The following is an 18,648-nucleotide window of genomic DNA, read 5'->3' as shown; positions in this document are numbered from 1 at the left end:
AAAGGCAACCCGATACTCCAAATCCTATCTAAAACTAACTTCAAAAGTATGGAAGGAAAGGCTTACCTCTAAAAGTAACAGGGCAGGATAGGAATAAAGACGCAGACGTAGAGAATGGACTTGAGGACACGAGGGGGGAGAAGGGTAAGCTGGGACGAAGTGAGAAAGTGGCATGGATTTATATACACTACCAAACGTAAAAGAGATAGCTAGTGGGAAGCAGCCGCATAGCACAGGGAGATCAGCTCGGTGCTTTGTGCCCACCTAGAGGGGTGGGATAGGGAGGGTGGGAGGGAGGGAGATGCAAGAGGGAAGAGATATGGGAACATATGTATGTGTATAACTGATTCATTTTGTTATAAAGCAGAAACTAACACACCATTCTAAAGCAATTATACTCCAATAAAGATGTTAAAATAAAAAAAAAAAGTAAAGGGGAAGTTTTGTGATGAGAAGAAAGAGGTGCTAGAAAACTAACTTCAACTGAGTCAATCTCCCTAAGAGCTCCTTGGACTCAGTCTGTGCTTTGAGGCCAATTCCCAGTTTTCTAATTTCTTTCTGCTTTTGTTATCTACTAATCAGCTTTAGAAAGCAAAATGGAAAGATATTTTCTTTCACTTAAAAAGTATTCCTTTTTACTTTTAGAAGGCATAAATTTGGTATCCTAGATGTTCTCAGTTCATCAGAGAGAACTGTCTCAGAGGAAGCAGTTCTATGCATATTCAGTGTGGATCAGCTCACTGGTCTCTAATCCAGCCTGGGACATTCGCAGTCATTCTGAGTTATTCCAGCAGACAGTCTGGCTCAGCCTCCAAGGCTCTCTGTCTAAGCCAATCCAGACTAAGTTGTTGACTTCAGACGTTCAGGCCTTCCCCACTCTTCCCTATGGGTCTTTGGCAAACTATAAAGTGGGAGCTTATCTTAGTTATGTCTCTATTCCCTTCCAGTGTTTTTTTACCCTCTCAGACCCTCCTCTGCCCTCATTTCTAAATTGGATTATTACAACAGCTGGAGAATGTGACAGATGCTGGTATAAATTTACAAAACTCTTTCTCTTGTCTCTTAGGTATCAACCCATATTTCCCAGTTCCTTTGAGTCTGGGGAGGAAGGCAGGCATGTGATCCCGTTCTGACCAATGGAATGTGGGGAAAGTGAGGTCCCTAATTCCAGGCCTTTTCCAGGCGCATGATGATTGACTGTTTCTAATTGTTAATGGGCTACTAAGAATTAAAGCACCAAGTTTATTGGAAAAGCACCAAAATTAAAAGAAGGAAGGCTCTGAGCTGGAACTCTCCAATGAAGGGAGTCCATGAACTTTTAACATATGGTTATTATGGCATATAGTTGATTTATTTTTAAATTTATTTTTTGTGGTACGCAGGCCTCTCACTGCTGTGGCCTCTCCCATTGCAGAGCACAGGCTCTGAACGCGCAGGCTCAGTGGCCACGGCTCACGGGCCCAGCCGCTCCGCGGCACGTAGGATCCTCCCGGACTGGGGCACGAACCCGTGTCCCCTGCATCGGCAGGTGGACGCCCAACCACTGCGCCACTAGGGAAGCCCCCTATGGCATATATTTGGCATTCACTGTGGTAGGCTGAGTAATGCCCCCTCCCGCCGAAGATGTCCACATCCTAATCCCTAGACCCTGTGAACTTGTTGCCTTACACGGCAAAAGAGACTTTGCAAATGTGGTTAAGAATCCTGAGATGATCCTGGATTATCAGGGTGGGCCCAATGTAATCACAAAAGTCCTTATAAGAAGAAGGCAGGAGGATACGTGACCACAGAAGAGGAATGTCAGTGTGAGACTTGACCAGCCACTGCTGGCACGGAAGATGGGAAGAAAGGATCAATCTAGAAGTTGGAAAGGACAAGGAATCAGATTCTCCCCTAGAGCCTCCAGAAGGAATGCAGGCCTGCTGGCACCTTGACTTTAGCCCAGTGAAACTGATATCAGGCTTCTGATCTCCAGAACTGTAAGATAATAAATTATGTTGTTTTTTACTTGTAGATTTGTGGTAATTTGTTATAACAGCAGTAGGAAAGGAATACACAGCCCTTTTGATTTTTGCCCTCTGGTTCTCTTTTATACTCTCCTTTGTATTGCTGTCTAAGCCACTTTGGGTAGATGAGACTGTCCTGTGAATGATAACAACAATGGATAATACGTACTGAGCCTTAATCGTGGGCAAGCAATTATGCCCTACCATTGTCCAGTCCTTATATCATTTAATTGTCAAAACAAGTCCATGAGACAGATCAAATGATTAATTTCCTATCTCTGGAAAATGAAGACAATTCTTAGAGAGATTAAGTAATTTATCTAAGGTCACAGAGCTTATTACTGTTACATGTGAGTGGTCCCATACCTCAGTTTATGCTTGTAACTGTATATAGTGTATGTATGTAGGTATCTCCATGTGTGGGGTATATGTGCTCTAGAAGCTCTGGTAAAACTTGGTTTAGAAAACTTAGCATAAATAATATGAGAGTAAAATCACGACTATAAACCCCCATGTAGAATATGCATTCACATTTTCCCAGGCAAAAAGTGTTTTTTTTTACATGTTTACTGGAGTATAATTGCTTTACAATGGTGTGTTAGTTTCTGCTTTGTAATAAAGTGAATCAGTTATACATATACATATGTTCCCATATCTCTTTATATTCATCTGTAGCTAGGGCTTAAAGATTGACCAATTAATCAGGTCAGGTTGGAGCAGTTTTATCCAAGTGGCTCAGTTTCTGTCATCAGACTGTGCTACAAAAACTAAGTGCAATAAAAATTAATCTGTTTCCCTCATTGTATCATAATAGGTTATAAAGGACTGAAATTATGTAGAGTACTTAAATTTTAGCATAGAATGTATTAGGTCATTTTCAATAACCTGACTTTATTCAAGGAACTGTTAGGACTTAGCCAGCTCGAGAAAATCATTTCGATGGTGGAGAGATGATAAAGGACCACGGCAGTTCTTATCTTTCTAAAACAGAGGTGCCTGTTGTTACTGTTCAGACTTTATTGGGCACTTCACTCTCCCAAGTCTGCGTTTCTTCATCTATAAAATGAGGCACCTTCCTGTCCTATCTATCCAGTGGGGTTGTTGGGAGGCCGAACCAGATCGCATGTGTGAAAGCACTTAGAAAACAGAAGCCCTACTGAAATAGAAAAGGATTCTCGTTAAACTTTAATTATAACACAAAATACACAACATTAGATATTAAAATCTCAATCTTTCGAAAGCAGTTTTTAGGAAAAGGGAAACAGATAGATACTGAAATCTCCTAAGTTTTATGAAGTTTCAGTTTAAGAGGACAGAGATTCTCTTTGTTCTGCTGGAAGCCCGAGAAGCAGCAGCAGCAGCGTAAAGCTGCCTAAGGTCTACCTGGATCTTTACTTACATCTGTCCGGCTCATCCTTGTGATGTGCTGGAGTTCTTGGCCACACCCAGGTTTTGAGATAAGGAAAGGCCTGGATGATTATAAATACTTTAACACCCTTGCTATCTTCTCCCAAGATCAGCAGATACTCAGAGTATCTCACCGACCCCTTTAGGTCTGAACTGAATCGGAGGACAGGCTTCCTCTTAGCTCCTCTGAGCCAATTTCCGGCATCTGCTCAGGGAAAGATAATGGAATAACACGTGGGTTCAGGAGGAAGCTGCTAGCACTGACATAAAACACAGAGTTCTCACTGTGCCTCCAACACCTGGAATAGGGCCTGGCTTGAGACAAGACCCGGTAAGTGTTTATCAAGTGTCAAATGAAGGCAGAGGCCACTTTCGAGGTAGGTGTAAGAAGTCAAAACAGAGTGCGATGTAATCGCTGCAGTAGGAGGATGAGAAAGAAGAGGAAAAAGGAGAAATTACTACAGAAACTGCCCTACCCTTAGTATTTATTATTCTCATACAATGAATTAGCAAGTAAAAAATATACAGCAGAAATGTGAAATACTGAACGTAATTCAAAGGTCCATGACACAATAAAGATGGAGATTTACCAGAAAGATGACCCCTTAGTCCAAAGTTGATGGATTAAACCAGACTTTGAGTCCAAACCCTGGCTCCATCACTTACAAACTGTGTGATTTTAGTCAAATTCCTTATCTTCTCTGTTTCAGTTTCTGTTTTTGTAAGGTGAGATAATAATAATTCTACCTCTAAAGTTGCTGTGAATATTAAATGAGTTAATCTATAAAAGCTTAGAGAAGTACATAAGTATGTATTTACTATGGTATCAGCCTACCATAGTAAATAATATATGTTTATTATGGTAGGCAAATAATGTCTCCCAAAGATATGCCCACATCTGAATCCCTGGGTGATAGTTAATTTTATGTGTCAGTTTGGCAGGACCATGGTGCCCAAATATTTGGTCAAACATTATTCCAGATTTTTCTATGAAGTGTTTCTTGGATGAAGTTAACATTTAAATAAGTAGACTTTGAATAAAGCAGATTACCTTCCATAATGTGTGTGAGCCTTAACCAATCAGTTGAAGACCTTAATAGAACAAAGACTGACCTTCTCCAAGCAAGAAGGAATTCTTCCTGCAGACTACTTTTGGACTTGAATGGCAACTCCTTCCTAGGTCTGCAGCCTGTTGGCCTACCCTGCAGATTTGGGACACACCAAGCCCCTCACAGTACCATCAGACGATTCCTTAAAATAAATCTCTCAATCAATCAATCAATCTATATGTGTGTGTGCGTGTGTGTGTATACACACATATATACACATATATGTATATATATGCATACTATACCTCATTTTATTGCACTTTGCTTTATTGAGCTTCACAGATATTGCATTTTTTTTTACAAATTGAAGGTTGGTGGCAACCTTGCATCGAACAAGTCTATTGGCGCTATTTTTCCAGCAGTATTTGCTCACTTCATGTCTCTGTGTCACATTTTGGTAACCCTCACAATATTTCAAACTTTTTCATTATTATTATATTTGTTACGGTGATCTGTGATCAGCAATCTTTGATGTTACTGCTACAACTTACTGAAGGCTTAGAAGATGGTTAGCATTTTTAAGCAATAAAGTATTTTTAAATTAAAGTATGTACTTTTTTTTCTTAGACGTAATGCTATTGCATACTTAACAGACTACAATATAGTGTAAACATAACTTTTTTTTTTGGCGGTACGCGGGCCTCTCACTGCTGCGGCCTCTCCCATTGTGGAGCACAGGCTCCGGACGCGCAGGCTCAGCGGCCATGGCTCACGGGCCCAGCCGCTCCGCGGCATGTGGGATCCTCCCGGACCGGGGCATGAACCCGTGTCCCCCGGATCGGAAGGCGGACTCTCAACCACTGCACCACCAGGGAAGACCCTAAACATAACTTTTATATGCAATGGGAAACCAAAAATATCCATGTGACTTGCTTCATTGTGATATTTTATTTCCTTTATTGTGGCAGTCTGGAACCGAACCCACACTATCTCTGAGGTGTGTGTGTACATATATATACACACACATAGACACCCTATTGTGTGTGGACATATATATGCATCTCTTTGTGTGTACACACACACACACACACACACACACACACACACACACACACATCCTGTTGGTTCTGTTTCTCTGGAATACTGTGACTAATATACCTGGGAACCTATGAATGTTACCTTATTTGAAAGAAGGGTCTTTGAAGATGTGACTAAATTAAGGATTTTGAGGTGGAGAGATTATCCTGGATTATCTGGGTTGGGTTCTAAATTCAGTCACAAGTGTCCTTATAAGAAGCAGACAAAGGAGGAGAAACACATAGAAGAGAAGGTGATGTGAAGATGAAGGCAGAGATTGGAGTAATGTGGTCACAAGCCAAGGAGTGAAAGGAATACGAAAAGTCCCCCAGAAACCAGAGGAGTCAAGAAATGGGTTCTCCCCAGAGCCTCCAGAGGAAACATGGTCCTGCTGACACATTGATGTTGAACTTCCAGAACTGTGAGAGACTACGTTCCTATTATTTTAAGCTACCAAGTGTGTGGTAATTTGTTATAGCAGCCCTAGGAAACTAGTACACTTACCATATAGGTATTTTCTATTAATATTCAGTATCTCCTCACTTACTAACCATAAAACCTCAAGTAGTTTTAACAAAGCCCAGAACCAGGAAGAAAACAAGTAAAACTTCTGAATATCCTTATCAGTGTTTATCCATGGATATTCTCTCACAGTACTCCACAGATCCTCACTCAGAGGACCACTCTAAATGCTGACCCTTATTATTACAGATACTGATGGAGAAAATTGCCCCTCCCCTGGCTCCATGGAGGAGAGTGCCCCCAACCCTGAGGGTAGGTGGGGGAACTCACGTTTGAGTCCCTCAATGAATCAGCCACCCACCCCAACCGGGTTGTCTAGCAGCACTCAGCGGAGTCATCCCTAGAAGGAGGGGCCCAAACCACCATGATACTGGGAGAAGCATCATCAACACTTTCGTGTTTGAGGGTCCAGGGGAGAAGCTGGAACCTGGGTCCAAAGTTGGCAAACACAAATGGAGCTCGTCTTTATCCTGAATTCTGGTTTTGGCTCATGGACTGGGACATGCCAAATGTTTCAGACAAGGGAAAGTTTGCTTCAACCTGGCATCATGGCAATCTCTAGGGCAGAGTGTAAAATCAAGGACACAGCTCTGCACAAGGCTCCTGGTAGAACCATCCAGGCCCGCTGCTGTGCGTGTCTTACCTGTGCTCCTTAAATCCTCTAGTGTGAGTGCCCTTGACCTCCAGTCATTTGTGCGGCCCTTCATTATTTTTCAATATCTCTGTACCGCCTGTATGTTTATTCTTTAAATAAACTCACCACTTCTACCATAGCTTCATCCTACACAATCCATAAATTCATGAGTTTGATGCAATGTGATAGCTATGTTACTCAAATAGTCATCGGGTACATATTTATACCATTGAAAACTATCCTGGGTATCTTCCGTCATCAGCCTATCACGACGTACCACATGTGCACTATGGAAACAAATGCTGCCATTACGGATACGTGACTCGGAGTTGGGGCTCACTGGGGCCTTCGAGGGCCTCCTTAGTGGGGCTTTAGTGTAGGGTAGGGGACCAGAAACTCCTTTTCTACTTAGTGCTAACAATATCAGCAAATGGGCAAGATAAAACACCAATCTCCACCCATCTGCCCTAAATTCTTCTCATTCCAACCCCTCTAGGGGAGAAAGAGTCTCTCTTCCAATCCCCCAGAGCAGGGGAGGACTGAGCTATTTCCCTGACAGGCTAGAAGTGGCAAACCGACAAGGTGGCCTTGATTGAGATGGCAATGACTAGAAGTCTGCTAACGGGAAGGAATCTGTAGAGACTCGAGTCAGGGAGCCAAGGCACGACGCCTTGACAATCCCGTCAGGTGGGAATTGCACCGGGAAACTACATTCACACCTGGGGATCAAGGATTTAGGAATCAATCAGCGGCGACAGGTGGGTCTACTCCCATACAGTGGTGGGAATTGAATATCTGGGACTTCTGACAACCCTGAGCAATGGCAGAGGTCCTGGGAGATGAGCCTGGAAAATAAACTCACCATTCATGGAAATTCAGCAGCTGGCTTATTCCGGGGTAGGGCATACTCCTTCTTCCTCCTCAGTTTCTCCAGATACCTCCACATGTCACATTTCAACTTTTTAAGCTGTTTTTTGTCCCCTCCCGTTACGTGGTAAAACCTGAGTAACATCCCTCTCCCGGGTTCCACCTTACACTGGTTTCATTTGCACTCCGTGCTGGGTCTCGTAGGCAAAGCAGCATAAGGGTGGGGGAGTGTCTGAAAGGGGGACACTGCCTTGTCACACCAGGACTCAGGAGCATCTCCCAGAATGAAGTAGCTGAGTTTTATCCACCCCAGTATGTGGGAGTGACAAGCCCTCTGGATAACTCCCACATCTGTCCTCTCTGCTCATCCTCGTACATCTGACTTTGCTTAGAAACCACCTCCAAAGAAATGGCTACCCGGCACTACTTTCTCTAGACAAATGCTATTGCTTCTGGCATCATCAGTCATAGAAAGATCTTTTAAAATGTGAATAACTTGATTCATTTATATAAAAGGTCAATATTAGAAAATGTCTCCCCCTGTGTCTCATCTACACCTTAACATAATGTTCTATACTTGCAGTGCGCTGTCTGTGACACCGATGCAGGGAATAAATGAGTATAGAATGAAATAATTATGGGAAAAGGCAAAATTTATTCTGTAACTGATGCTGACTTTTTTCTTTCGGTCTATTTTTTGTTTGTTTAATAAGGCATCTGAAGCTAGAAATTAAAAATGAATGATATGATAATGTCAGTTTCCTTCTAGCTGATCAACACTGGCCATAAATCTAAATTTAAATTTAGATTTAATAAACCCCTCCACATTCCCTGCATCAGAGTCAGGAAACTGATTTGCTTCATCCCAATTGCTTTTCCTGCACATTAAGCTGAATATTGTATCTAATCATCTGCTTTGGTGCCTTCCAAACATACCCAACTTAAAACCTGCCTCAGAATTGGTCCAGTTGATAAACCTTGTTATCCTTTTTATATGATTTATATTGAGTCTACCTTTTCGAACATTATTCTTAATTATCTTTGCTGTCTTGCAATTTATAACTTAGGCCACCTAAAAATTACAAGTCATTATTTGATTTAGCTTTGCTCTCACGTCTTTGACAGAGCATACTTTAGCTTCTGAGAACTTTCACAGTTTGATTTTATGCTTTGCCTCTGTGTTTAATAGTTCTCTGAAGCAAAAACAACAAGATATTCTAAAAGCTTCTTCTAGTAAGTGTGAAAAAACAGAGATGCGATAGAAATTCGTGTGGTACGTGGGTGGTGGCTGGGGGAGAGCTTTGAAATGAGTTTCTACCAACCTTTTTGAAATAATGTTAGCAACCCTACACAGTTCAGATCACACAACCATGCCTTTTTACATCATCCAAACTTGGGAGACCAAATACCCACTCAGACTGAATATATGCTACCTCTTGAGCAGTAGTTATGGGCTGCTGAAGACACCATTTCGTACAGATTGTATAAAATATAAACTTCTGTGTTAGAGTGTGTTTTGATGAATCATAGGTTGACCTTTCTATAGGTCAAAGTGGTTCAGTGGTGGCAATTTCAAACGGTTCAACCTAAAAGTGGGGAAATCTAAACCTTCTCTGCCCTCTCAGTGAAGACTGCCAGTGTTCTACAAATCCCAGTGATGGAGTCATGTCACTGAACTCAGGAGATCAAAATTGCTGTTAGTGGAGTAGGGGCTGGGCATAGGGGTCTACTTCTGATGGTGGTGCACTTGGCACACAAGGGGGAAAAGCTGTGGAGATTTAACCCAGCTCCAGATTAGCTCCTATGTTTTGGACCATATGAAAATTTTACATGTTTCTTCCAAATCTTGTCTGTCAATCTGTAGCTACTCTGCACTCACAGAAGGTTTAACTAAAGCCTAAGTAGCTCACTTCTTCCATGATGTGATTATTCCCAAGGCTACCGGTCTAATCCTTTTCCTACATCCTTTCCTCCCATAAGAATATGGCAACATATTTTTGAATTTTTAAATAATATAAACTTTCTGTGAAATATTTAAACAATTCATCAAAAGTAAAATTTCCTTCATTATCCTGAGTCTCCATGAGATAACCAGATCATCCAGATTCTTTTATGCATACATATAAACACATACATCTTAAATGAAAATTAGGTCACACTATATTTCCTATTCTGTATCATGTTTTGATCACATGAAAGTACACTGTAGACATTTTCAAATGTCACTACATAAGGATCTGCTGTAATCATTAAAACCGTTGAACAGTATTCCTCTCTATCACCATACCATCATTTAAAAGGTTAATTCCCCCAAAACTGGACAACCAAATGCAAAAAGATAAAACTAGACCACTATCTCACACCATACACAAATATTAACTCAAAATGGTTAAAAACTTCAATATAAGACCTGAAACCATAAAACTTCCAGAAGAAAACATATATAGTATGTTCTCTGATATTGGTCTTACAATGTCTTTCTAGATGTGTCCCTTTAGGCAAGGGAAACAAAAGCAAAAATAAACAACTGGGATTACATCAAACTAAAAAGCATCTGCACAGCAAGGAAACAATCAAAAAAAAAAAAAAAAGAAAAGACAACCTACTGAATGGCAGAAGATAGGTCACATCAGGGGCTAATACCAAAAATATAAAGAACTCATACAACTCAACAACAGAAAAGCCAAACACCCCAATGAAAAAATGGGTGGATGAGCTAAATAGACATTTTTTTCCTCAACAAGTACACACTGATGGCCAACAGGCACATGAAAAGAGGTTCAGCATCACTAATGATTAGGGAAATGCAAATCAAAACCACAATGAGATATCACCTCACACCTATGAGAATGGTTATTATAAAAAAAACCCAGAAATAACAAGTATTGATAAGGATGTAGAGAAAAGGGAACCCTCATGCACTGTTAGTGGGAATGTAAATCGGTTCAGTCACCATGAAAGACAATATGGAGAGTCCTCAAAAAATAAGAACAGAACTATCATGTAACCTCAGTATCCCACTTCTGGGTATTTATTCAAATAATATAAAAACACTAATCTCAAAAGATATCTATAATAGCCAAGATTTGGAAACAACCTAAGTGTCCATCAAGGTATGAATGGATAAAAAAGATGTGATATATACATACATATATACATGTAAACATTAACACAATGGAGTACTACTCAGCCATAAAAAAGATGAAATATTGTCATTTGTGACAATATGGATGGACCTTAAGGGTATTACATTAAGTGAAATAAGTCAGATGGAGAAAGATTATTTCACTCATGTGAGGAAGTAAAAAGCGAATAAACAAAAAAAAAACAAAATAAATAAACAAAACAAACCAAACAAAAACAAACAAGTAGATACAGAGAACAGAGTAGTGGTTACCAGAGGGGAAGAGGCCAGAGGTAAGGAGAAATGGGTAAAGGGGATTAACTGTATGGTGATGGACAGAGAATAAATTTTTGGTGGTGAGCACATTCTAGGGTATACAGAAGTAGAAATATAATGGCATACACATGAAACATATAATGTTATAAATCAAATGTTACCTCAAAAAAATCCCCCCCCAAAAAATTCCCCAAATAGGGACGTTTGGGCTTCTTCCAATTTTTTGTTATTATGAACGATTCTGCAGTAAACATTCTTATATATGCACCTTTGTAAGCTTATACAATTATTTCCTCAGAATTAATTACTAGAGGAGGAATTGCTAGGTTAACAGGAACGCACATGCCACATGCTGATTCACATGTTCAGGTGACTTTTGAAGTTACACGCCCACCAGGAGTTTATAAGAGTTCACTTCCTGTACCTTAACCAGCCCTGAGTATCATTATATCTTTTGGTCTTCTTTAGTTTGATAGAGAGCTAATGATATTACTGTTTCACTTCATATTTTTAATTCTTACGGCGGTAAAGAACTTCGCATACATACAATGACATTTGGACTTCTTCTTTAGTGATTTCTTTTCTATTTGTCAGGACTCTTGCAATTACAAGTTATCCATCCCGAATTAGTCTAAAACAAATCAACCAACAAGAATGCAATGTACTGGCTCACCAGCTGGGAGAGACACAGGAGTGGCTCAGAAAACTGAAGGAAGGACTGGAATGTTCTAGGAATGTTATACAGGACTCACTGAGGTAATGGATGGAAAACATTAAGCCCAGTTCTGGCACATAGTAGGTGCTCAATAAATTACTGAATGAATGAAGCAAGTACATCCCTGCTATACATCACTGTTTAATGAAAGATGTGCTGACTGGATATTCTGGACTAGATCCCAGGAGGTCAGTGGAACTAACAGAATCAGACTCACATTAATGAACTGAGACCATATTGCACCTTCCTTCTACTGAAAGTTACTTAAAGCCACCAATCCTTATTCTTGTCCTGTGTAAAGAGATACCGTAGAAATCCATTTGGTCTCGTGTAATGTGAGAATATGTACTGTGAAATTCACATACTTCATTTTTTAGCACCTTACTACATTGAGCTCTTAATTGGTCCGCATTACTTTGTCAACTGCAGTAGTATCTTCCTGGGATTTACTTGGAGGAAGATCAGCTGGGCCTTTGTTCCCAGTTAGGTCTGATGTGCAGTTCTCAGGGGAAATGACATGCATGTGGGGTTCCAATGCAGTGCAGGCTTCAAGGGGACAGATTTTGGAAACGGCTGGGCCTTTATTTACCCTTCTACAACTCATTTCTTTGGGATCAATACTACTCCTTTGAATGTATTTTATTTTTAAAATGGAAGCATATGGCATAAAGAGGGGAAATCTAAATTAATAGATAAATTTTCTATTTGACTTTGCCTTGCATGGGTTAAAAGGATAGATATGTGTATTCAAAATGGGCTCTGTGTTGTGAGTTGAGGAAGGAACACTTGACCAGTGTCAGGAGAGTGACTGAGGACAGTCACTAACCAGCTGTGTGACCTAGAGCAAGTCACTTGACCTTTCTTAGCTGAAAATTCCTTCTTACTTAATTATATCATTGGACCAGATTAGTAGTGTTCAAATTCTACTGTTACTGTGAAACCACCAACAGGACCCAGACCCCCACTCCCACCACATACACACACAGACACACATTCAGCACCCAGAGCAGCTCCACGCACAGTTGCTTTCTAAGAATTTCGTAGAAAAAAGCTGTGCAATGTAATGCTTACAAGAATGTTCTCCAGAATCAAACTGACAGAGTTTGAATGTCCACTTCGCCATTGGCAGCTGTGTGAAGTTTTATAAGCCTCCATTTGCACACCTGTATAATTACTAACAACATATTCTTTATTATTTTTACTATTAAAAATATTCACCTTACAGGGATGTCTTAAGGGTTAAAAGAAGTAGAGTGCTTGCTGTAGTGTATGGCATACAGTATCTACTTAATAATATTATTGTATTTGGGGAAAGGATTCTGAAAACAAAACATGATTTGAAAACTGATCTTTAAAATTCCTTCTAGTTCTAAGAATCAACATTGTGAAAATGACTCTACTACCCAAAGCAATCTACAGATTCAATGCAATCCCTATCAAACTACCAATGGCATTTTTCACAGAACTAGAACAAAAAATTTCACAATTTGTATGGAAACACAAAAGACCCCGAATAGCCAAAGCAATCTTGAAAAAGAAAAACGGAGCTGGAGGAATCAGGCTCCCTGACTTCAGATTACACTACAAAGCTACAGTAATCAAGACAGTATGGTACTGGCACAAAAAGAGAAATATAAATCAATGGAACAGGATAGAAAGCCCAGAGATAAGCCCACGCACATATGGTCACCTTATCTTTGATAGAGGAGGCAAGAATATACAGTGGAGAAAAGACAGCTTCTTCAATAAGTGGTGCTGGGAAAACTGTAGTTACAAGTAGCTCATGCAGCTCAATATCAGTAAACCAAACAACCCAATCCAAAAGTGGGCAGAAGACCTAAATAGACATTTTTCCAAAGAAGATATACAGATTGCCAACAAACACATGAAAGGATGCTCAACATCACTAATCATTAGAGAAATGCAAACCAAAACTACAATGAGATATCACGTCACACCGGTCAGAATGGCCATCATCAAAAAATCTAGAAACAATAAATGCTGGAGAGGGTGTGGAGAAAAGGGAACCGTCTTGCACTGTTGGTGGGAATGTAAATTGATACAGCCACTGTGGAGAACAGTATGGAGGTTCCTTAAAAAACTAAAAATAGAACTACCATATGACCCACCAATCCCACTACTGGGCATATACCCTCAGAAAATCATAATTCAAAAAGAGTCATGTACCACCATATTCATTGCAGCTCTATTTAAAATAGCCAGGACATGGAAGCAATCTAAGTGTCCATTGACAGTTGAATGGATAAAGAAGATATGGCACATATATACAATGGAATATTACTTAGCCATCAAAAGAAATGAAATTGAGTTCTTTGTAGTGAGGTGGATGGACCTAGAGTCTGTCCTACAGAGTGAAGTAAGTCAGAAAGAGAAAAACAAATACCGTATGCTAACTCATATATATGGAATCTAAAAAAAAAGGTCATGAAGCACCTAGGGGTAAAACAGGAATAAAGACGCAGATGTAGACAATGAACTTGAGGACACAGGGAGGGGGGAGGGTAAGCTGGGACGAACTGAGAGAATGGCATGGACATTATACACTACCAAATGTAAAATACATAGGTAGTGGGAAGCAGCCACATAGCACAGAGAGATCTGCTCGGTGTTTTATGACCACCTAGAGGGGTGGGATAGGGAGGATGGGAGGGAGACGCAAGACGGAGGAGATATGGGGATATATGTATATGTATAGCTGATTCACTTTGTCATAAAGCAGAAGCTAACACACCATTGTAAAGCAATTATACTCTAATAAAGATGTTAAAAAAAATTCCTTCCAGTTCTAAAATTTCTTTTTCCAAAAAGTAACTCTTATGAGACAATAGCAAGGGGCCATCAGTAGACAGCGTTTCTTAGATTCCTTGACTCCAAGGCAGCTTGTCTTGCATGGATAATTTATACATATATTCAAGCTTACTGGGTAAAATTTACAAACAGTGAAGTTTACCCTTTTGGTACACAACTCTATGAGTTTTGACAAACACATACAACCATGTAACCACCACCACAATCTGATATAGTTCCTTCACCCCCTTTACCATCAATCTCCTCACCCATCCAGTCCCTGGGAACCGGTGGTCTGTTTCCTCTCCCTATAGTTTTGTCTTTTCTAGAAAGTCATATAAACATAGTCACAGAGTACACATAGATTTTTGAGTCTGGTTTCTTTTACTTTGTTACATTCGAGGGTCATCCTTGTTATTGTTTGCATCCCTTTTCTTTAGTGAGTTCACCCCCTTTTTATTACTGAGCATTCCATTGTGAATATACCACTACACATTTATCTACTAATCAGAGATCAATTATGAAAAAAGTAGCAATAAACATTTGAGTGGATCAGTGTTTAAATATCTAGGAATGAGACTGCTGGGTCATATGGTAGATGTATTTTTAACTTTATTAGATAATGCCAAGTTTTGCTTTCCCATCAAAACAGTTTTTGTACTCATTATGCATTCATCAGACATTTAGGAGCATTCCAATTAGTTTCTGTACTAGTTTTCTACTGTTGTTATAACGAATTGCCACAAACTTGGTGACTTTAAGCAGCATACACTTATTATTTCGTAGTTCTGGAGGTCAGATATCCAAAACACCTCATTTCTCCCTTAAAACATCTAATATAGGTTATCAGGCTTGTAAAACATGTAGTAAACACTATTCAAAAGAAAGAGTCAGAAGAATAGAGGACGGCAGGTGGTGGCAGACTGCACTTCTTTCTGGAGACTCTAGGGTGAGAAGATTTCCTTGACTTTTCCAGCTCCTCCTGGCTGTCCACATTCTTTGGCCTGTGGCCCCTTCCATCTTCCATACCAGCAATGGCTGGTGGAGTCTTTCTCATATGGCTTCACTCTGACAGATGCTTCGCCTTCATTTTCCACATTTAAAGGATCCTTGTGACTACACTGGCTAGTCCAGGATAATCTCTTTACTTTAAAGTCAACTGATTAACAAATTTATTTTGATTTGCCATCAAAATTGCCCCTTGCCATGTAACATTACATATTCACAGGTGTGGGGGGGTAGGACGTGGACTTCTTTGGGGGCTGGGTAGGTGGGCAGCATTATTCTGCCAACCATGGTTTGCAACCTCATAGGCATATAATATTGTCAATTAAAAAAATTAAGTCATTCTAATGGTTGTATAATCATTGTGCATTATGGTTTTAAATTGCATTTCCCTAATGACTAATAACGTTGAACATCTTTTCATGTATTTCTTTGCCACCATATGTCTTCTTCGGTAAAATGTTTGTTCAAATTTTTGCCTATTTAAAAAATTGGGTTGTTTATTTTCTTATTATAGAGTGAGAATTCTTTATACATTCTTGACTGTAGTCTTTTATCAGATCAGAATTTTGCAGATACTTTCCTTTGGCCCATGGCTTTTATTTTCACTTTAACAGTATTGTTGAAAATAAGATTTTAATTTTAATGACATCCAATTTATCACTCTTTTTCTTTTATGAACCATGCTTTTTGTGTCTTAAGAAATCTTTACTAAACCCAGGGTCACAAAGGTTTTCTTCTACAAATTTTGTAGTTTTAGGTATCACATTTGGATCTATGATCCATTTTGTGTTAAATTTTTATTAAGTTTAGCTAATCTGGGTTCAGGATTATTTTTTTGAACATGGATAGCCAACTGTTTCAGGACCACTTCTTAAAAAGAAGAAATTTAATTTTTACCCTCATATACTTCTTGCATTTAAAAGACCTTGAAGGAAAACTTTTTAGCCATTTTGATTTTTCATTACTTCAGAGCTTTTCAACTGTTTTTGATTTTTTTAGTACCTATGTGCTAATGACAACACACTCTTGAAATCAAAACATTTATTCATTACAGACCAGGTTAGACACATACCAAGATGGTCAATACACAGCCCCAGATTTATGATAAATAATTGATTTCTCAGTGTCATGAGTTGAGCCTAAATAATTTGATTATGTGTTTAGCTAGTAATAGACACTCATTAGCAGAATTCTATTTCATGCTTGTTTGCACCTGCAAACAATTTCTTGTTTAAGGGATTATTCCATTTGGTCTGCCTGATATAATTTTGCTCAGTAACACTATATTGATGACCATCACTGAAGCTCACCTAGAAATATAAAGAGATCTCACTCACCCCTTCCCACCTGGCTTGATTAATACTTCATACCACTCTGGTGCCTTCCTGGCAGAAAAGCCTTGGCGTTCCATGTTTGGTTTTGAGAGCTGACTCTCAGTGACTTAAGGGAAGCTAGTTACTCCAAGAATAAAGCCTGGGAGGCCCATAGAGAAGATTCTTAAAATCGCATCTGTGTGTATATAATAAACTTCTGACCTTTGTTTTTCGCGATCATTCAGTTTAAATTTTCTGTTCTTTCTGTGTGGAGTGGGTCGGAGGGAAGAAGATTTAAAATACCGACAGATTTAGAAATCACTGGAAACTGCCTTTTACCATAAAGAACCAATGATGATGCCTCAAACCCAAATATCACTGGCTGATGCAGAACATAGATTCTCCTTTCGTTTTGAATATGAGCTCACAAAGCCCTTGAATCAGACTGAAGTTGGATTCTTAGGGATGGGTGTGAACACTGACTGATCCAATGTATTTGTGACTGCCTCTTCTTTTTTTCCTTCATTATTTACAGGATTCACTTATCCACAGTCCTTCAGAGCAGAGAGTAGCAAGGATGCAACAACCCAGGGTTAGTGTTTTGAGTTACTTCATCAACTATATGGAAGTCGCTATAGAACCAAAGATCTTGGATTCCTGATGTAAAAATCAGCAAGGAAGAGGCCTGCAAAAACCTGAAAAGTGGTGGGTTAATTATGCCTACCCACCACCTTTAGGAAATATTTTATACACGTTAATAACCCTAGGAAGACCTGCAGCGAAGAATTTTGTTAGTTTATTTTGTTAGTTTCCCAAACACGTTCGAGCATGGAACACTTGTGTTCTCGGCATACCTGTGAACCTGAGGCAGAGCGTCTGCAGGACAGCACTTTGGGAAATGTTAACCTGGAATGCTGAGAGCTGGAACGTGCTCAGAGGTTATCCCATTTATGCTAATTTTTCTTATTCTCTGAGTGTCTTAGCTTTTTCTTCCACTCCCTTAATCGCAATGAATTTCAGTTTTCTTCCATCCTGTTAGACATTTAATGTTTCCAAGTAATATTGGGCTGATGAGATTTATTTATGTATTTTTTGCATCCATAAAGCAAGTGTTAGGCCTCTTGTAAAAAAGAAGATAATAATATTGACTAGCCTTACTATTAGGAAGCTTAAATAAAATATTGTCCTTGGAAATCCTTAGTAAAATGTATAGTAAGAGGATGATATTTAGCTCTTCAGAGTAAATTTTTTTTTGCCTTTAAGTTGAACTGGGGCCTAGGGCAAAAATACTGAAAAGATGAGGTTTCTCCTTCGGCAAACACTGCCTCTGATTTCTGTGCCACTCCCGTTTTTCTGTTCTGTTGTCACAAAGTCCTTTGTCCTCTGACTCAAGCCTGTCTCAGGAAGAAATAAGACAGAACCTATTTGCATTTCAAAACGAATGTAAGAAGTTGCGTTTTCAGCCCGAGGTGAGGGGGGGGGGGTGTTTAGATGGGCTCTCTCCTCTCTACTTGTCACCAGCCCTGGAGTCAGGGGATGCTCAAGGCTACCGTTATTCCATATTTGGTCCCATCAGGAGGATTTTATGGGGTGTGTCATCGTGGCAGCTTTTAGCCTCCTTGAGAATCTGCATATTCTTGTGTGATTTGGGGAGCCATCTTATACTCACCAATAGAACTTTCGACTGTTTTAGGAGAGGAAGAGAATGACAGGCATCTCTAAGAGTCATTAGAATCCTTCCTAGAAATGCTTTGTGTCTCTGAGAGGTGATGTGGGTCCTCCAGGAGTACACAGCTCATATCTGGGACAACGGGTGGCGCAGTAGGTGATTCTATGAGGTGG

This window comes from Globicephala melas, chromosome 11, assembly GCF_963455315.2.
Source record: "Globicephala melas chromosome 11, mGloMel1.2, whole genome shotgun sequence".
NCBI lineage: Eukaryota > Metazoa > Chordata > Mammalia > Artiodactyla > Delphinidae > Globicephala > Globicephala melas.
This window is presented reverse-complemented; position numbering follows the sequence as displayed.